Here is a 21,061-nt window from a genome sequence, read left to right as displayed (position 1 = left end):
TCTTCCCTGCTTTGCTTCCCATGCTGCCTATATATGCTCATTTCTACTATTTGTACTGTTGCTTTTCATTTCTTCTCTTCTGCACAACTTTGTCCTTGGTTTCAATCCCCAGTTCCTTACCCTCTGCAAAAAACGTTCTACTGCTTCTCATGTTGGTATCTAAACCAAATGCACCATTGAAGCTGGTGCAAGATAGTCATTGATTTCTGCAACGTAATATTTAGAACCGAGAGCTAACACATCAGAGGGCGTTGGTGGTATAGTGGTGAGCATAGCTGCTTCCCAAGCAGTTGACCCGGGTTCGATTCCCGGCCAACGCACTGAAAATACTTATATATTCTGCAAGCAGGATATATTGTAATGCAACATGTCACAAAATGGAAATTTCACGAACAGATTAATCAGCCATATATAAAAAAATAAACAAATACGTGGGCAAACATCTCAATCGCACCTTCTGCTACATACATTGTCCTAATATATGATAAGTTTCATAAAGCAGAGTCACAACACACATGTGCTGGTAATAAATTTGTTACAGTGGGCAAACAATGGAAGGGCTGAGGCCCGACCAGACATTGTAACTCCAGCATCTCTATGTTAAAAAGCATTTCTAGGCAATATCTAGCCTCTGAAAAAAATATGCAAGATCCACCGATAAATCTGGCAAAAGTCCCTAACATTTTGTGCATACTTGTGCTCTCACCTGAATGTAGCGCCACCTTGTAGCTGTCGAAGGAAACTGCTGCTCACAAAATGTTTTATCAGAAGGCAAGTTGAGAGGAATCCAAGAGTCAGATGTCCATGGAAAGAACCACTCACTGAAGCAGGAATGTTGGAGGCTTCATATTCGCATAGTTTCCTGCCCAACGTCCACTCACGTCCCGAACGCTCCCAAACGCTCAAAAGCCTCACACCGGGCAAGCCCTCACCGGGTATATCTCTGGCTCCAAGGTAAAGCCAAATCCTGAGCATGCTAGTGCTAGGATCACAGAGCGAGAGAGAGATGGTTCAAGAGCTACTGTCTTGATAAAGGCCTGAAACGGCTAGTGCCTAAGAGTGTCTGACTTTCAGTTATGACTGATTGTGAGAGGGGAAGATGAAGTTTTTCTGCACCCAGCATGCCTTGGGATATACTTATGCAAATGAGGTGAGAGCCAGACCAATCCCATGCTACTCTGCCTAATGCTCCTTATCTGCATAAAAAGAACACTTTCACAACGGAGCAGAGTGGCGCAGCGGAAGCGTGCTGGGCCCATAACCCAGAGGTCGATAGATCGAAACCATCCTCTGCTAATTTTGCTTGATTTTACTTCCAAGGACCAAGCTGTCATTTCCACGCTACCAGCAAGGAAAAGCGCAAGCTTGTGCCAGCTATGTGAGAAAAGACTTCTCAACTATCTGTGTCTGCTGAAATACAAGAGAGGGATCGTCAAAAGCTCCACACTGTACTTTGAAAGTAAAGGCACACAATAATAAGCATGAATGACTGGTGGGACCTTCAAACACTTTTATGTGGAGGCTTTGAATTTCATTCTTCCCTTTTTTGTTCTGCTCTTATCTATCTCCTGGGCATTTCATGGAATGTTCTCTATTTCTCTTCCCTGCTTTGCTTCCCATGCTGCCTCTATGTGTTCATATCTATTATTTGTATTGCTGCTTTCCATTCTTCTCTTCTGCACAGCTTTGTCCTTGGTTTCAATCCCAGTTCCTTACCCTCTACAAAAACTTTCTATTGCTTTTCATGTTGGTATCTAAACCAAATGCACCATTGAAGCTGGTGCATGATAGTCATTGAACTCAGGATCCTAATGTTTAGAACCGAGAGCGCAAAGATCAGAGGGCGTTGGTGGTATAGTGGTGAGCATAGCTGCCTTCCAAGCAGTTGACCGGGGTTCGATTCCCGGCCAACGCAGTACAAATACTTATATATTCTGCAAGCAGGATATATTTTAAAGCAACATTTCACAAAAGGTAATATAATTAAGAGGTTAATCAGCCATTATATAAAAAATAAACAAATATGTAGGCAAGCATTTCGATCGCCCCTTCTGCTATATTCATTGTCCTAATATATGATAAGTTTCATAAAGCAGAGTCACCACTCACATGTACTGGTAAAAAAATATGTTACAGTGGGCAGACAATGAAAGGGCTGAGGCCCGACCAGACATTTTAACTCCAGCATCTCTATGTTAAAAAGCATTTCCTAGGCAATATTTAGCCTCTGAAAAAAATATGCAAGATCCAGCAATAAATCTGGCAAAAGTCCCCAACATTTTGTGCATACTTGTGCCCTCACCTGAATGTAGCACCACCTTGTAGCCGTCGGAGGTAACTGCAGCTCACAAAATGTTTCATCAGAGGGCAAGTTTAGAGGAATCCAAAAGGCAGATGTCCATGGAAAGAGCCTCCGACTGCAGCAGGAAGTTTGGATGCTTCAAATTTGCATAGCTTCCAGTCCAACGTCCTCTCATGTACCGAACGCTCCCAAACGCTCTAAAGCCTTATACCCGGCAAGCCCTCACCGGGTAGATCTCTGGCTCCCAGGTAAAGCCAAATACTGAGCATGCAAGCACTAGGATCACAGAGAGAGAGAGAGAGACAGAGAGCGTCGGAGAGCTGTTGTCTGGTTAAAGGCCTGAAACGGCTAGTGCCTAAGAGGGTCTGGACTTTCAGTTGTGACTGATTGTGAGAGGGGAAGATAAAGATTTTCTGCACCCAGCATGCCTTGCGATATACTTAGGCAAATGAGGTGAGAGCCCGACCAATCCCACGTCACTTCTCTGAATGCCTCCTCATCTGCATAAAGAGAACACTTTCACAAAGGAGCAGAGTGGCGCAGCGGAAGCGTGCTGGGCCCATAACCCAGAGGTCGATGGATCGAAACCATCCTCTGCTAATTTTGCTTGATTTTCCTTCCAAGGACCAAGCTGTCATTTCCACATAGCCAGAAAGGAAAAGTGCAAGCTTGTGCCAGCTATGTGAGAAAAGACTTCTCAACTATTCGTGTCTGTGTAATACAAGAGTGATCGTGAAAGGTACAACCCTGTACTTTGAAAGTAAAGACACACAATTATAACCATAAATGACTGACTGGTGGGAGCTTCACACAACTTTCTGGGCATGCTTTGAATTTCATTCTTCCCTTTTTGTTCTGCTCTTATCTATCTCCTGGGCATTTCATGGAATGTTCTCTTTCTCTTCCCTGCTTTGCTTCCCATGCTGCCTATATATGCTCATTTCTACTATTTGTACTGTTGCTTTTCATTTCTTCTCTTCTGCACAACTTTGTCCTTGGTTTCAATCCCCAGTTCCTTACCCTCTGCAAAAAACGTTCTACTGCTTCTCATGTTGGTATCTAAACCAAATGCACCATTGAAGCTGGTGCAAGATAGTCATTGATTTCTGCAACGTAATATTTAGAACCGAGAGCTAACACATCAGAGGGCGTTGGTGGTATAGTGGTGAGCATAGCTGCTTCCCAAGCAGTTGACCCGGGTTCGATTCCCGGCCAACGCACTGAAAATACTTATATATTCTGCAAGCAGGATATATTGTAATGCAACATGTCACAAAATGGAAATTTCACGAACATATTAATCAGCCATATATAAAAAAATAAACAAATACGTGGGCAAACATCTCAATCGCACCTTCTGCTACATACATTGTCCTAATATATGATAAGTTTCATAAAGCAGAGTCACAACACACATGTGCTGGTAATAAATTTGTTACAGTGGGCAAACAATGGAAGGGCTGAGGCCCGACCAGACATTGTAACTCCAGCATCTCTATGTTAAAAAGCATTTCTAGGCAATATCTAGCCTCTGAAAAAAATATGCAAGATCCACCGATAAATCTGGCAAAAGTCCCTAACATTTTGTGCATACTTGTGCTCTCACCTGAATGTAGCGCCACCTTGTAGCTGTCGAAGGAAACTGCTGCTCACAAAATGTTTTATCAGAAGGCAAGTTGAGAGGAATCCAAGAGTCAGATGTCCATGGAAAGAACCACTCACTGAAGCAGGAATGTTGGAGGCTTCATATTCGCATAGTTTCCTGTCCAACGTCCACTCACGTACCGAACGCTCCCAAACGCTCAAAAGCCTCACACTGGGCAAGCCCTCACCGGGTATATCTCTGGCTCCAAGGTAAAGCCAAATCCTGAGCAGGCTAGTGCTAGGATCACAGAGCGAGAGAGAGATGGTTCAAGAGCTACTGTCTTGATAAAGGCCTGAAACGGCTAGTGCCTAAGAGTGTCTGACTTTCAGTTATGACTGATTGTGAGAGGGGAAGATGAAGTTTTTCTGCACCCAGCATGCCTTGGGATATACTTATGCAAATGAGGTGAGAGCCAGACCAATCCCATGCTACTCTGCCTAATGCTCCTTATCTGCATAAAAAGAACACTTTCACAACGGAGCAGAGTGGCGCAGCGGAAGCGTGCTGGGCCCATAACCCAGAGGTCGATGGATCGAAACCATCCTCTGCTAATTTTGCTTGATTTTACTTCCAAGGACCAAGCTGTCATTTCCACGCTACCAGCAAGGAAAAGCGCAAGCTTGTGCCAGCTATGTGAGAAAAGACTTCTCAACTATCTGTGTCTGCTGAAATACAAGAGAGGGATCGTCAAAGGCTCCACACTGTACTTTGAAAGTAAAGGCACACAATAATAAGCATGAATGACTGGTGGGACCTTCAAACACTTTTATGTGGAGGCTTTGAATTTCATTCTTCCCTTTTTTGTTCTGCTCTTATCTATCTCCTGGGCATTTCATGGAATGTTCTCTATTTCTCTTCCCTGCTTTGCTTCCCATGCTGCCTCTATGTGTTCATATCTATTATTTGTATTGCTGCTTTCCATTCTTCTCTTCTGCACAGCTTTGTCCTTGGTTTCAATCCCAGTTCCTTACCCTCTACAAAAACTTTCTATTGCTTTTCATGTTGGTATCTAAACCAAATGCACCATTGAAGCTGGTGCATGATAGTCATTGAACTCAGGGTCCTAATGTTTAGAACCGAGAGCGCAAAGATCAGAGGGCGTTGGTGGTATAGTGGTGAGCATAGCTGCCTTCCAAGCAGTTGACCCGGGTTCGATTCCCGGCCAACGCAGTACAAATACTTATATATTCTGCAAGCAGGATATATTTTAAAGCAACATTTCACAAAATGGTAATATAATTAAGAGGTTAATCAGCCATTATATAAAAAATAAACAAATATGTAGGCAAGCATTTCGATCGCCCCTTCTGCTATATTCATTGTCCTAATATATGATAAGTTTCATAAAGCAGAGTCACCACTCACATGTACTGGTAAAAAAATATGTTACAGTGGGCAGACAATGAAAGGGCTGAGGCCCGACCAGACATTTTAACTCCAGCATCTCTATGTTAAAAAGCTTTTCCTAGGCAATATTTAGCCTCTGAAAAAAATATGCAAGATCCAGCAATAAATCTGGCAAAAGTCCCCAACATTTTGTGCATACTTGTGCCCTCACCTGAATGTAGCACCACCTTGTAGCCGTCGGAGGTAACTGCAGCTCACAAAATGTTTCATCAGAGGGCAAGTTTAGAGGAATCCAAAAGGCAGATGTCCATGGAAAGAGCCTCCGACTGCAGCAGGAAGTTTGGATGCTTCAAATTTGCATAGCTTCCAGTCCAACGTCCTCTCATGTACCGAACGCTCCCAAACGCTCTAAAGCCTTATACCGGCAAGCCCTCACCGGGTAGATCTCTGGCTCCCAGGAAAAGCCAAATACTGAGCATGCAAGCACTAGGATCACAGAGAGAGAGAGAGACAGAGAGCGTCGGAGAGCTGTTGTCTTGTTAAAGGCCTGAAACGGCTAGTGCCTAAGAGGGTCTGGACTTTCAGTTGTGACTGATTGTGAGAGGGGAAGATAAAGATTTTCTGCACCCAGCATGCCTTGCGATATACTTAGGCAAATGAGGTGAGAGCCCGACCAATCCCACGTCACTTCTCTGAATGCCTCCTCATCTGCATAAAGAGAACACTTTCACAAAGGAGCAGAGTGGCGCAGCGGAAGCGTGCTGGGCCCATAACCCAGAGGTCGATGGATCGAAACCATCCTCTGCTAATTTTGCTTGATTTTCCTTCCAAGGACCAAGCTGTCATTTCCACATAGCCAGAAAGGAAAAGTGCAAGCTTGTGCCAGCTATGTGAGAAAAGACTTCTCAACTATTCGTGTCTGTGTAATACAAGAGTGATCGTGAAAGGTACAACCCTGTACTTTGAAAGTAAAGACACACAATTATAACCATAAATGACTGGTGGGAGCTTCACACAACTTTCTGGGCATGCTTTGAATTTCATTCTTCCCTTTTTGTTCTGCTCTTATCTATCTCCTGGGCATTTCATGGAATGTTCTCTTTCTCTTCCCTGCTTTGCTTCCCATGCTGCCTATATATGCTCATTTCTACTATTTGTACTGTTGCTTTTCATTTCTTCTCTTCTGCACAACTTTGTCCTTGGTTTCAATCCCCAGTTCCTTACCCTCTGCAAAAAACGTTCTACTGCTTCTCATGTTGGTATCTAAACCAAATGCACCATTGAAGCTGGTGCAAGATAGTCATTGATTTCTGCAACGTAATATTTAGAACCGAGAGCTAACACATCAGAGGGCGTTGGTGGTATAGTGGTGAGCATAGCTGCTTCCCAAGCAGTTGACCCGGGTTCGATTCCCGGCCAACGCACTGAAAATACTTATATATTCTGCAAGCAGGATATATTGTAATGCAACATGTCACAAAATGGAAATTTCACGAACAGATTAATCAGCCATATATAAAAAAATAAACAAATACGTGGGCAAACATCTCAATCGCACCTTCTGCTACATACATTGTCCTAATATATGATAAGTTTCATAAAGCAGAGTCACAACACACATGTGCTGGTAATAAATTTGTTACAGTGGGCAAACAATGGAAGGGCTGAGGCCCGACCAGACATTGTAACTCCAGCATCTCTATGTTAAAAAGCATTTCTAGGCAATATCTAGCCTCTGAAAAAAATATGCAAGATCCACCGATAAATCTGGCAAAAGTCCCTAACATTTTGTGCATACTTGTGCTCTCACCTGAATGTAGCGCCACCTTGTAGCTGTCGAAGGAAACTGCTGCTCACAAAATGTTTTATCAGAAGGCAAGTTGAGAGGAATCCAAGAGTCAGATGTCCATGGAAAGAACCACTCACTGAAGCAGGAATGTTGGAGGCTTCATATTCGCATAGTTTCCTGTCCAACGTCCACTCACGTCCCGAACGCTCCCAAACGCTCAAAAGCCTCACACCGGGCAAGCCCTCACCGGGTATATCTCTGGCTCCAAGGTAAAGCCAAATCCTGAGCATGCTAGTGCTAGGATCACAGAGCGAGAGAGAGATGGTTCAAGAGCTACTGTCTTGATAAAGGCCTGAAACGGCTAGTGCCTAAGAGTGTCTGACTTTCAGTTATGACTGATTGTGAGAGGGGAAGATGAAGTTTTTCTGCACCCAGCATGCCTTGGGATATACTTATGCAAATGAGGTGAGAGCCAGACCAATCCCATGCTACTCTGCCTAATGCTCCTTATCTGCATAAAAAGAACACTTTCACAACGGAGCAGAGTGGCGCAGCGGAAGCGTGCTGGGCCCATAACCCAGAGGTCGATGGATCGAAACCATCCTCTGCTAATTTTGCTTGATTTTACTTCCAAGGACCAAGCTGTCATTTCCACGCTACCAGCAAGGAAAAGCGCAAGCTTGTGCCAGCTATGTGAGAAAAGACTTCTCAACTATCTGTGTCTGCTGAAATACAAGAGAGGGATCGTCAAAAGCTCCACACTGTACTTTGAAAGTAAAGGCACACAATAATAAGCATGAATGACTGGTGGGACCTTCAAACACTTTTATGTGGAGGCTTTGAATTTCATTCTTCCCTTTTTTGTTCTGCTCTTATCTATCTCCTGGGCATTTCATGGAATGTTCTCTATTTCTCTTCCCTGCTTTGCTTCCCATGCTGCCTCTATGTGTTCATATCTATTATTTGTATTGCTGCTTTCCATTCTTCTCTTCTGCACAGCTTTGTCCTTGGTTTCAATCCCAGTTCCTTACCCTCTACAAAAACTTTCTATTGCTTTTCATGTTGGTATCTAAACCAAATGCACCATTGAAGCTGGTGCATGATAGTCATTGAACTCAGGATCCTAATGTTTAGAACCGAGAGCGCAAAGATCAGAGGGCGTTGGTGGTATAGTGGTGAGCATAGCTGCCTTCCAAGCAGTTGACCGGGGTTCGATTCCCGGCCAACGCAGTACAAATACTTATATATTCTGCAAGCAGGATATATTTTAAAGCAACATTTCACAAAATGGTAATATAATTAAGAGGTTAATCAGCCATTATATAAAAAATAAACAAATATGTAGGCAAGCATTTCGATCGCCCCTTCTGCTATATTCATTGTCCTAATATATGATAAGTTTCATAAAGCAGAGTCACCACTCACATGTACTGGTAAAAAAATATGTTACAGTGGGCAGACAATGAAAGGGCTGAGGCACGACCAGACATTTTAACTCCAGCATCTCTATGTTAAAAAGCATTTCCTAGGCAATATTTAGCCTCTGAAAAAAATATGCAAGATCCAGCAATAAATCTGGCAAAAGTCCCCAACATTTTGTGCATACTTGTGCCCTCACCTGAATGTAGCACCACCTTGTAGCCGTCGGAGGTAACTGCAGCTCACAAAATGTTTCATCAGAGGGCAAGTTTAGAGGAATCCAAAAGGCAGATGTCCATGGAAAGAGCCTCCGACTGCAGCAGGAAGTTTGGATGCTTCAAATTTGCATAGCTTCCAGTCCAACGTCCTCTCATGTACCGAACACTCCCAAACGCTCTAAAGCCTTATACCGGCAAGCCCTCACCGGGTAGATCTCTGGCTCCCAGGAAAAGCCAAATACTGAGCATGCAAGCACGAGGATCACAGAGAGAGAGAGAGACAGAGAGCGTCGGAGAGCTGTTGTCTTGTTAAAGGCCTGAAACGGCTAGTGCCTAAGAGGGTCTGGACTTTCAGTTGTGACTGATTGTGAGAGGGGAAGATAAAGATTTTCTGCACCCAGCATGCCTTGCGATATACTTAGGCAAATGAGGTGAGAGCCCGACCAATCCCACGTCACTTCTCTGAATGCCTCCTCATCTGCATAAAGAGAACACTTTCACAAAGGAGCAGAGTGGCGCAGCGGAAGCGTGCTGGGCCCATAACCCAGAGGTCGATGGATCGAAACCATCCTCTGCTAATTTTGCTTGATTTTCCTTCCAAGGACCAAGCTGTCATTTCCACATAGCCAGAAAGGAAAAGTGCAAGCTTGTGCCAGCTATGTGAGAAAAGACTTCTCAACTATTCGTGTCTGTGTAATACAAGAGTGATCGTGAAAGGTACAACCCTGTACTTTGAAAGTAAAGACACACAATTATAACCATAAATGACTGGTGGGAGCTTCACACAACTTTCTGGGCATGCTTTGAATTTCATTCTTCCCTTTTTGTTCTGCTCTTATCTATCTCCTGGGCATTTCATGGAATGTTCTCTTTCTCTTCCCTGCTTTGCTTCCCATGCTGCCTATATATGCTCATTTCTACTATTTGTACTGTTGCTTTTCATTTCTTCTCTTCTGCACAACTTTGTCCTTGGTTTCAATCCCCAGTTCCTTACCCTCTGCAAAAAACGTTCTACTGCTTCTCATGTTGGTATCTAAACCAAATGCACCATTGAAGCTGGTGAAAGATAGTCATTGATTTCTGCAACGTAATATTTAGAACCGAGAGCTAACACATCAGAGGGCGTTGGTGGTATAGTGGTGAGCATAGCTGCTTCCCAAGCAGTTGACCCGGGTTCGATTCCCGGCCAACGCACTGAAAATACTTATATATTCTGCAAGCAGGATATATTGTAATGCAACATGTCACAAAATGGAAATTTCACGAACAGATTAATCAGCCATATATAAAAAAATAAACAAATACGTGGGCAAACATCTCAATCGCACCTTCTGCTACATACATTGTCCTAATATATGATAAGTTTCATAAAGCAGAGTCACAACACACATGTGCTGGTAATAAATTTGTTACAGTGGGCAAACAATGGAAGGGCTGAGGCCCGACCAGACATTGTAACTCCAGCATCTCTATGTTAAAAAGCATTTCTAGGCAATATCTAGCCTCTGAAAAAATATGCAAGATCCACCGATAAATCTGGCAAAAGTCCCTAACATTTTGTGCATACTTGTGCTCTCACCTGAATGTAGCGCCACCTTGTAGCTGTCGAAGGAAACTGCTGCTCACAAAATGTTTTATCAGAAGGCAAGTTGAGAGGAATCCAAGAGTCAGATGTCCATGGAAAGAACCACTCACTGAAGCAGGAATGTTGGAGGCTTCATATTCGCATAGTTTCCTGTCCAACGTCCACTCACGTCCCGAACGCTCCCAAACGCTCAAAAGCCTCTCACCGGGTATATCTCTGGCTCCAAGGTAAAGCCAAATCCTGAGCATGCTAGTGCTAGGATCACAGAGCGAGAGAGAGATGGTTCAAGAGCTACTGTCTTGATAAAGGCCTGAAACGGCTAGTGCCTAAGAGTGTCTGACTTTCAGTTATGACTGATTGTGAGAGGGGAAGATGAAGTTTTTCTGCACCCAGCATGCCTTGGGATATACTTATGCAAATGAGGTGAGAGCCAGACCAATCCCATGCTACTCTGCCTAATGCTCCTTATCTGCATAAAAAGAACACTTTCACAACGGAGCAGAGTGGCGCAGCGGAAGCGTGCTGGGCCCATAACCCAGAGGTCGATGGATCGAAACCATCCTCTGCTAATTTTGCTTGATTTTACTTCCAAGGACCAAGCTGTCATTTCCACGCTACCAGCAAGGAAAAGCGCAAGCTTGTGCCAGCTATGTGAGAAAAGACTTCTCAACTATCTGTGTCTGCTGAAATACAAGAGAGGGATCGTCAAAGGCTCCACACTGTACTTTGAAAGCAAAGGCACACAATAATAAGCATGAATGACTGGTGGGACCTTCAAACACTTTTATGTGGAGGCTTTGAATTTCATTCTTCCCTTTTTTGTTCTGCTCTTATCTATCTCCTGGGCATTTCATGGAATGTTCTCTATTTCTCTTCCCTGCTTTGCTTCCCATGCTGCCTCTATGTGTTCATATCTATTATTTGTATTGCTGCTTTCCATTCTTCTCTTCTGCACAGCTTTGTCCTTGGTTTCAATCCCAGTTCCTTACCCTCTACAAAAACTTTCTATTGCTTTTCATGTTGGTATCTAAACCAAATGCACCATTGAAGCTGGTGCATGATAGTCATTGAACTCAGGGTCCTAATGTTTAGAACCGAGAGCGCAAAGATCAGAGGGCGTTGGTGGTATAGTGGTGAGCATAGCTGCCTTCCAAGCAGTTGACCCGGGTTCGATTCCCGGCCAACGCAGTACAAATACTTATATATTCTGCAAGCAGGATATATTTTAAAGCAACATTTCACAAAATGGTAATATAATTAAGAGGTTAATCAGCCATTATATAAAAAATAAACAAATATGTAGGCAAGCATTTCGATCGCCCCTTCTGCTATATTCATTGTCCTAATATATGATAAGTTTCATAAAGCAGAGTCACCACTCACATGTACTGGTAAAAAAATATGTTACAGTGGGCAGACAATGAAAGGGCTGAGGCCCGACCAGACATTTTAACTCCAGCATCTCTATGTTAAAAAGCATTTCCTAGGCAATATTTAGCCTCTGAAAAAAATATGCAAGATCCAGCAATAAATCTGGCAAAAGTCCCCAACATTTTGTGCATACTTGTGCCCTCACCTGAATGTAGCACCACCTTGTAGCCGTCGGAGGTAACTGCAGCTCACAAAATGTTTCATCAGAGGGCAAGTTTAGAGGAATCCAAAAGGCAGATGTCCATGGAAAGAGCCTCCGACTGCAGCAGGAAGTTTGGATGCTTCAAATTTGCAAAGCTTCCAGTCCAACGTCCTCTCATGTACCGAACGCTCCCAAACGCTCTAAAGCCTTATACCGGCAAGCCCTCACCGGGTAGATCTCTGGCTCCCAGGAAAAGCCAAATACTGAGCATGCAAGCACTAGGATCACAGAGAGAGAGAGAGACAGAGAGCGTCGGAGAGCTGTTGTCTTGTTAAAGGCCTGAAACGGCTAGTGCCTAAGAGGGTCTGGACTTTCAGTTGTGACTGATTGTGAGAGGGGAAGATAAAGATTTTCTGCACCCAGCATGCCTTGCGATATACTTAGGCAAATGAGGTGAGAGCCCGACCAATCCCACGTCACTTCTCTGAATGCCTCCTCATCTGCATAAAGAGAACACTTTCACAAAGGAGCAGAGTGGCGCAGCGGAAGCGTGCTGGGCCCATAACCCAGAGGTCGATGGATCGAAACCATCCTCTGCTAATTTTGCTTGATTTTCCTTCCAAGGACCAAGCTGTCATTTCCACATAGCCAGAAAGGAAAAGTGCAAGCTTGTGCCAGCTATGTGAGAAAAGACTTCTCAACTATTCGTGTCTGTGTAATACAAGAGTGATCGTGAAAGGTACAACCCTGTACTTTGAAAGTAAAGACACACAATTATAACCATAAATGACTGGTGGGAGCTTCACACAACTTTCTGGGCATGCTTTGAATTTCATTCTTCCCTTTTTGTTCTGCTCTTATCTATCTCCTGGGCATTTCATGGAATGTTCTCTTTCTCTTCCCTGCTTTGCTTCCCATGCTGCCTATATATGCTCATTTCTACTATTTGTACTGTTGCTTTTCATTTCTTCTCTTCTGCACAACTTTGTCCTTGGTTTCAATCCCCAGTTCCTTACCCTCTGCAAAAAACGTTCTACTGCTTCTCATGTTGGTATCTAAACCAAATGCACCATTGAAGCTGGTGCAAGATAGTCATTGATTTCTGCAACGTAATATTTAGAACCGAGAGCTAACACATCAGAGGGCGTTGGTGGTATAGTGGTGAGCATAGCTGCTTCCCAAGCAGTTGACCCGGGTTCGATTCCCGGCCAACGCACTGAAAATACTTATATATTCTGCAAGCAGGATATATTGTAATGCAACATGTCACAAAATGGAAATTTCACGAACAGATTAATCAGCCATATATAAAAAAATAAACAAATACGTGGGCAAACATCTCAATCGCACCTTCTGCTACATACATTGTCCTAATATATGATAAGTTTCATAAAGCAGAGTCACAACACACATGTGCTGGTAATAAATTTGTTACAGTGGGCAAACAATGGAAGGGCTGAGGCCCGACCAGACATTGTAACTCCAGCATCTCTATGTTAAAAAGCATTTCTAGGCAATATCTAGCCTCTGAAAAAAATATGCAAGATCCACCGATAAATCTGGCAAAAGTCCCTAACATTTTGTGCATACTTGTGCTCTCACCTGAATGTAGCGCCACCTTGTAGCTGTCGAAGGAAACTGCTGCTCACAAAATGTTTTATCAGAAGGCAAGTTGAGAGGAATCCAAGAGTCAGATGTCCATGGAAAGAACCACTCACTGAAGCAGGAATGTTGGAGGCTTCATATTCGCATAGTTTCCTGTCCAACGTCCACTCACGTCCCGAACGCTCCCAAACGCTCAAAAGCCTCACACCGGGCAAGCCCTCACCGGGTATATCTCTGGCTCCAAGGTAAAGCCAAATCCTGAGCATGCTAGTGCTAGGATCACAGAGCGAGAGAGAGATGGTTCAAGAGCTACTGTCTTGATAAAGGCCTGAAACGGCTAGTGCCTAAGAGTGTCTGACTTTCAGTTATGACTGATTGTGAGAGGGGAAGATGAAGTTTTTCTGCACCCAGCATGCCTTGGGATATACTTATGCAAATGAGGTGAGAGCCAGACCAATCCCATGCTACTCTGCCTAATGCTCCTTATCTGCATAAAAAGAACACTTTCACAACGGAGCAGAGTGGCGCAGCGGAAGCGTGCTGGGCCCATAACCCAGAGGTCGATGGATCGAAACCATCCTCTGCTAATTTTGCTTGATTTTACTTCCAAGGACCAAGCTGTCATTTCCACGCTACCAGCAAGGAAAAGCGCAAGCTTGTGCCAGCTATGTGAGAAAAGACTTCTCAACTATCTGTGTCTGCTGAAATACAAGAGAGGGATCGTCAAAAGCTCCACACTGTACTTTGAAAGTAAAGGCACACAATAATAAGCATGAATGACTGGTGGGACCTTCAAACACTTTTATGTGGAGGCTTTGAATTTCATTCTTCCCTTTTTTGTTCTGCTCTTATCTATCTCCTGGGCATTTCATGGAATGTTCTCTATTTCTCTTCCCTGCTTTGCTTCCCATGCTGCCTCTATGTGTTCATATCTATTATTTGTATTGCTGCTTTCCATTCTTCTCTTCTGCACAGCTTTGTCCTTGGTTTCAATCCCAGTTCCTTACCCTCTACAAAAACTTTCTATTGCTTTTCATGTTGGTATCTAAACCAAATGCACCATTGAAGCTGGTGCATGATAGTCATTGAACTCAGGATCCTAATGTTTAGAACCGAGAGCGCAAAGATCAGAGGGCGTTGGTGGTATAGTGGTGAGCATAGCTGCCTTCCAAGCAGTTGACCGGGGTTCGATTCCCGGCCAACGCAGTACAAATACTTATATATTCTGCAAGCAGGATATATTTTAAAGCAACATTTCACAAAATGGTAATATAATTAAGAGGTTAATCAGCCATTATATAAAAAATAAACAAATATGTAGGCAAGCATTTCGATCGCCCCTTCTGCTATATTCATTGTCCTAATATATGATAAGTTTCATAAAGCAGAGTCACCACTCACATGTACTGGTAAAAAAATATGTTACAGTGGGCAGACAATGAAAGGGCTGAGGCCCGACCAGACATTTTAACTCCAGCATCTCTATGTTAAAAAGCATTTCCTAGGCAATATTTAGCCTCTGAAAAAAATATGCAAGATCCAGCAATAAATCTGGCAAAAGTCCCCAACATTTTGTGCATACTTGTGCCCTCACCTGAATGTAGCACCACCTTGTAGCCGTCGGAGGTAACTGCAGCTCACAAAATGTTTCATCAGAGGGCAAGTTTAGAGGAATCCAAAAGGCAGATGTCCATGGAAAGAGCCTCCGACTGCAGCAGGAAGTTTGGATGCTTCAAATTTGCATAGCTTCCAGTCCAACGTCCTCTCATGTACCGAACACTCCCAAACGCTCTAAAGCCTTATACCGGCAAGCCCTCACCGGGTAGATCTCTGGCTCCCAGGAAAAGCCAAATACTGAGCATGCAAGCACGAGGATCACAGAGAGAGAGAGAGACAGAGAGCGTCGGAGAGCTGTTGTCTTGTTAAAGGCCTGAAACGGCTAGTGCCTAAGAGGGTCTGGACTTTCAGTTGTGACTGATTGTGAGAGGGGAAGATAAAGATTTTCTGCACCCAGCATGCCTTGCGATATACTTAGGCAAATGAGGTGAGAGCCCGACCAATCCCACGTCACTTCTCTGAATGCCTCCTCATCTGCATAAAGAGAACACTTTCACAAAGGAGCAGAGTGGCGCAGCGGAAGCGTGCTGGGCCCATAACCCAGAGGTCGATGGATCGAAACCATCCTCTGCTAATTTTGCTTGATTTTCCTTCCAAGGACCAAGCTGTCATTTCCACATAGCCAGAAAGGAAAAGTGCAAGCTTGTGCCAGCTATGTGAGAAAAGACTTCTCAACTATTCGTGTCTGTGTAATACAAGAGTGATCGTGAAAGGTACAACCCTGTACTTTGAAAGTAAAGACACACAATTATAACCATAAATGACTGGTGGGAGCTTCACACAACTTTCTGGGCATGCTTTGAATTTCATTCTTCCCTTTTTGTTCTGCTCTTATCTATCTCCTGGGCATTTCATGGAATGTTCTCTTTCTCTTCCCTGCTTTGCTTCCCATGCTGCCTATATATGCTCATTTCTACTATTTGTACTGTTGCTTTTCATTTCTTCTCTTCTGCACAACTTTGTCCTTGGTTTCAATCCCCAGTTCCTTACCCTCTGCAAAAAACGTTCTACTGCTTCTCATGTTGGTATCTAAACCAAATGCACCATTGAAGCTGGTGAAAGATAGTCATTGATTTCTGCAACGTAATATTTAGAACCGAGAGCTAACACATCAGAGGGCGTTGGTGGTATAGTGGTGAGCATAGCTGCTTCCCAAGCAGTTGACCCGGGTTCGATTCCCGGCCAACGCACTGAAAATACTTATATATTCTGCAAGCAGGATATATTGTAATGCAACATGTCACAAAATGGAAATTTCACGAACAGATTAATCAGCCATATATAAAAAAATAAACAAATACGTGGGCAAACATCTCAATCGCACCTTCTGCTACATACATTGTCCTAATATATGATAAGTTTCATAAAGCAGAGTCACAACACACATGTGCTGGTAATAAATTTGTTACAGTGGGCAAACAATGGAAGGGCTGAGGCCCGACCAGACATTGTAACTCCAGCATCTCTATGTTAAAAAGCATTTCTAGGCAATATCTAGCCTCTGAAAAAATATGCAAGATCCACCGATAAATCTGGCAAAAGTCCCTAACATTTTGTGCATACTTGTGCTCTCACCTGAATGTAGCGCCACCTTGTAGCTGTCGAAGGAAACTGCTGCTCACAAAATGTTTTATCAGAAGGCAAGTTGAGAGGAATCCAAGAGTCAGATGTCCATGGAAAGAACCACTCACTGAAGCAGGAATGTTGGAGGCTTCATATTCGCATAGTTTCCTGTCCAACGTCCACTCACGTCCCGAACGCTCCCAAACGCTCAAAAGCCTCTCACCGGGTATATCTCTGGCTCCAAGGTAAAGCCAAATCCTGAGCATGCTAGTGCTAGGATCACAGAGCGAGAGAGAGATGGTTCAAGAGCTACTGTCTTGATAAAGGCCTGAAACGGCTAGTGCCTAAGAGTGTCTGACTTTCAGTTATGACTGATTGTGAGAGGGGAAGATGAAGTTTTTCTACACCCAGCATGCCTTGGGATATACTTATGCAAATGAGGTGAGAGCCAGACCAATCCCATGCTACTCTGCCTAATGCTCCTTATCTGCATAAAAAGAACACTTTCACAACGGAGCAGAGTGGCGCAGCGGAAGCGTGCTGGGCCCATAACCCAGAGGTCGATGGATCGAAACCATCCTCTGCTAATTTTGCTTGATTTTACTTCCAAGGACCAAGCTGTCATTTCCACGCTACCAGCAAGGAAAAGCGCAAGCTTGTGCCAGCTATGTGAGAAAAGACTTCTCAACTATCTGTGTCTGCTGAAATACAAGAGAGGGATCGTCAAAGGCTCCACACTGTACTTTGAAAGCAAAGGCACACAATAATAAGCATGAATGACTGGTGGGACCTTCAAACACTTTTATGTGGAGGCTTTGAATTTCATTCTTCCCTTTTTTGTTCTGCTCTTATCTATCTCCTGGGCATTTCATGGAATGTTCTCTATTTCTCTTCCCTGCTTTGCTTCCCATGCTGCCTCTATGTGTTCATATCTATTATTTGTATTGCTGCTTTCCATTCTTCTCTTCTGCACAGCTTTGTCCTTGGTTTCAATCCCAGTTCCTTACCCTCTACAAAAACTTTCTATTGCTTTTCATGTTGGTATCTAAACCAAATGCACAATTGAAGCTGGTGCATGATAGTCATTGAACTCAGGGTCCTAATGTTTAGAACCGAGAGCGCACAGATCAGAGGGCGTTGGTGGTATAGTGGTGAGCATAGCTGCCTTCAAAAAAGTGGACCCGGGTTCGATTCCCGGCCAACGCAGTACAAATACTTATATATTCTGCAAGCAGGATATATTTTAAAGCAACATTTCACAAAATGGTAATATAATGAAGAGGTTAATCAGCCATTATATAAAAAATAAACAAATATGTAGGCAAGCATGTCGATCGCCCCTTCTGCTATATTCATTGTCCTAATATATGATAAGTTTCATAAAGCAGAGTCACCACTCACATGTGCTGGTAAAAAAATATGTTACAGTGGGCAGACAATGAAAGGGCTGAGGCCCGACCAGACATTTTAACTCCAGCATCTCTATGTTAAAAAGCATTTCCTAGGCAATATTTAGCCTCTGAAAAAAATATGCAAGATCCAGCAATAAATCTGGCAAAAGTCCCCAACATTTTGTGCATACTTGTGCCCTCACCTGAATGTAGCACCACCTTGTAGCCGTCGGAGGTAACTGCAGCTCACAAAATGTTTCATCAGAGGGCAAGTTTAGAGGAATCCAAAAGGCAGATGTCCATGGAAAGAGCCTCCGACTGCAGCAGGAAGTTTGGATGCTTCAAATTTGCATAGCTTCCAGTCCAACGTCCTCTCATGTACCGAATGCTCCCAAACGCTCTAAAGCCTTATACCCGGCAAGCCCTCACCGGGTAGATCTCTGGCTCCCAGGTAAAGCCAAATACTGAGCATGCAAGCACTAGGATCACAGAGAGAGAGAGAGACAGAGAGCGTCGGAGAGCTGTTGTCTTGTTAAAGGCCTGAAACGGCTAGTGCCTAAGAGGGTCTGGACTTTCAGTTGTGACTGATTGTGAGAGGGGAAGATAAAGATTTTCTGCACCCAGCATGCCTTGCGATATACTTAGGCAAATGAGGTGAGAGCCTGACCAATCCCACGTCACTTCTCTGAATGCCTCCTCATCTGCATAAAGAGAACACTTTCACAAAGGAGCAGAGTGGCGCAGCGGAAGCGTGCTGGGCCCATAACCCAGAGGTCGATGGATCGAAACCATCCTCTGCTAATTTTGCTTGATTTTCCTTCCAAGGACCAAGCTGTCATTTCCACATAGCCAGAAAGGAAAAGTGCAAGCTTGTGCCAGCTATGTGAGAAAAGACTTCTCAACTATTCGTGTCTGTGTAATACAAGAGTGATCGTGAAAGGTACAACCCTGTACTTTGAAAGTAAAGACACACAATTATAACCACAAATGACTGACTGGTGGGAGCTTCACACAACTTTCTGGGCATGCTTTGAATTTCATTCTTCCCTTTTTGTTCTGCTCTTATCTATCTCCTGGGCATTTCATGGAATGTTCTCTTTCTCTTCCCTGCTTTGCTTCCCATGCTGCCTATATATGCTCATTTCTACTATTTGTACTGTTGCTTTTCATTTCTTCTCTTCTGCACAACTTTGTCCTTGGTTTCAATCCCCAGTTCCTTACCCTCTGCAAAAAACGTTCTACTGCTTCTCATGTTGGTATCTAAACCAAATGCACCATTGAAGCTGGTGCAAGATAGTCATTGATTTCTGCAACGTAATATTTAGAACCGAGAGCTAACACATCAGAGGGCGTTGGTGGTATAGTGGTGAGCATAGCTGCTTCCCAAGCAGTTGACCCGGGTTCGATTCCCGGCCAACGCACTGAAAATACTTATATATTCTGCAAGCAGGATATATTGTAATGCAACATGTCACAAAATGGAAATTTCACGAACAGATTAATCAGCCATATATAAAAAAATAAACAAATACGTGGGCAAACATCTCAATCGCACCTTCTGCTACATACATTGTCCTAATATATGATAAGTTTCATAAAGCAGAGTCACAACACACATGTGCTGGTAATAAATTTGTTACAGTGGGCAAACAATGGAAGGGCTGAGGCCCGACCAGACATTGTAACTCCAGCATCTCTATGTTAAAAAGCATTTCTAGGCAATATCTAGCCTCTGAAAAAATATGCAAGATCCACTGATAAATCTGGCAAAAGTCCCTAACATTTTGTGCATACTTGTGCTCTCACCTGAATGTAGCGCCACCTTGTAGCTGTCGAAGGAAACTGCTGCTCACAAAATGTTTTATCAGAAGGCAAGTTGAGAGGAATCCAAGAGTCAGATGTCCATGGAAAGAACCACTCACTGAAGCAGGAATGTTGGAGGCTTCATATTCGCATAGTTTCCTGTCCAACGTCCCGAACGCTCCCAAACGCTCAAAAGCCTCACACCGGGCAAGCCCTCACCGGGTATATCTCTGGCTCCAAGGTAAAGCCAAATCCTGAGCATGCTAGTGCTAGGATCACAGAGCGAGAGAGAGATGGTTCAAGAGCTACTGTCTTGATAAAGGCCTGAAACGGCTAGTGCCTAAGAGTGTCTGACTTTCAGTTATGGCTGATTGTGAGAGGGGAAGATGAAGTTTTTCTGCACCCAGCATGCCTTGGGATATACTTATGCAAATGAGGTGAGAGCCAGACCAATCCCATGCTACTCTGCCTAATGCTCCTTATCTGCATAAAAAGAACACTTTCACAACGGAGCAGAGTGGCGCAGCGGAAGCGTGCTGGGCCCATAACCCAGAGGTCGATGGATCGAAACCATCCTCTGCTAATTTTGATTGAGTTTACTTCCAAGGACCAAGCTGTCATTTCCACGCTACCAGCAAGGAAAAGCGCAAACTTGTGCCAGCTATGTGAGAAAAGACTTCTCAACTATCTGTGTCTGCTGAAATACAAGAGAGGGATCGTCAAAGGCTCCACACTGTACTTTGAAAGTAAAGGCACACAATAATAAGCATGAATGACTGGTGGGACCTTCAAACACTTTTATGTGGAGGCTTTGAATTTCATTCTTCCCTTTTTTGTTCTGCTCTTATCTATCTCCTGGGCATTTCATGGAATGTTCTCTATTTCTCTTCCCTGCTTTGCTTCCCATGCTGCCTCTATGTGTTCATATCTATTATTTGTATTGCTGCTTTCCATTCTTCTCTTCTGCACAGCTTTGTCCTTGGTTTCAATCCCAGTTCCTTACCCTCTACAAAAACTTTCTATTGCTTTTCATGTTGGTATCTAAACCAAATGCACCATTGAAGCTGGTGCATGATAGTCATTGAACTCAGGGTCCTAATGTTTAGAACCGAGAGCGCAAAGATCAGAGGGCGTTGGTGGTATAGTGGTGAGCATAGCTGCCTTCCAAGCAGTTGACCCGGGTTCGATTCCCGGCCAACGCAGT

General features: G+C 43.7%; 10 non-coding genes across 10 annotated transcripts; all 10 read left to right on the top strand.

Moving 5' to 3' along the window:
• The first annotated feature begins 248 nt into the window (after positions 1 to 248).
• TRNAG-CCC (transfer RNA glycine (anticodon CCC)) lies at positions 249 to 320 on the top strand. Its single transcript has one exon. It is a non-coding gene; the product is annotated as a tRNA-Gly (tRNA).
• A 3,130-nt stretch (positions 321 to 3,450) lies between these two features.
• TRNAG-CCC (transfer RNA glycine (anticodon CCC)) lies at positions 3,451 to 3,522 on the top strand. The gene has a single exon. It is a non-coding gene; the product is annotated as a tRNA-Gly (tRNA).
• A 1,523-nt stretch (positions 3,523 to 5,045) lies between these two features.
• On the top strand, positions 5,046 to 5,117 carry TRNAG-UCC (transfer RNA glycine (anticodon UCC)). The gene has a single exon. It is a non-coding gene; the product is annotated as a tRNA-Gly (tRNA).
• Positions 5,118 to 6,646: 1,529 nt separating this feature from the next.
• TRNAG-CCC (transfer RNA glycine (anticodon CCC)) lies at positions 6,647 to 6,718 on the top strand. Its single transcript has one exon. It is a non-coding gene; the product is annotated as a tRNA-Gly (tRNA).
• A 3,124-nt stretch (positions 6,719 to 9,842) lies between these two features.
• TRNAG-CCC (transfer RNA glycine (anticodon CCC)) lies at positions 9,843 to 9,914 on the top strand. Its single transcript has one exon. It is a non-coding gene; the product is annotated as a tRNA-Gly (tRNA).
• Positions 9,915 to 11,421: 1,507 nt separating this feature from the next.
• On the top strand, positions 11,422 to 11,493 carry TRNAG-UCC (transfer RNA glycine (anticodon UCC)). The gene has a single exon. It is a non-coding gene; the product is annotated as a tRNA-Gly (tRNA).
• Positions 11,494 to 13,022: 1,529 nt separating this feature from the next.
• TRNAG-CCC (transfer RNA glycine (anticodon CCC)) lies at positions 13,023 to 13,094 on the top strand. Its single transcript has one exon. It is a non-coding gene; the product is annotated as a tRNA-Gly (tRNA).
• Positions 13,095 to 16,218: 3,124 nt separating this feature from the next.
• On the top strand, positions 16,219 to 16,290 carry TRNAG-CCC (transfer RNA glycine (anticodon CCC)). Its single transcript has one exon. It is a non-coding gene; the product is annotated as a tRNA-Gly (tRNA).
• Positions 16,291 to 19,403: 3,113 nt separating this feature from the next.
• Positions 19,404 to 19,475, top strand: TRNAG-CCC (transfer RNA glycine (anticodon CCC)). Its single transcript has one exon. It is a non-coding gene; the product is annotated as a tRNA-Gly (tRNA).
• Positions 19,476 to 20,987: 1,512 nt separating this feature from the next.
• Positions 20,988 to 21,059, top strand: TRNAG-UCC (transfer RNA glycine (anticodon UCC)). The gene has a single exon. It is a non-coding gene; the product is annotated as a tRNA-Gly (tRNA).
• The last annotated feature ends 2 nt before the right edge of the window (positions 21,060 to 21,061 follow it).

This window comes from Lissotriton vulgaris, chromosome 9, assembly GCF_964263255.1.
Source record: "Lissotriton vulgaris chromosome 9, aLisVul1.2, whole genome shotgun sequence".
NCBI classification, from domain to species: Eukaryota; Metazoa; Chordata; class Amphibia; order Caudata; family Salamandridae; genus Lissotriton; species Lissotriton vulgaris.
Note: the sequence above shows the minus strand (reverse complement) of the source record. Positions and strands in the feature narration are given on the sequence as shown.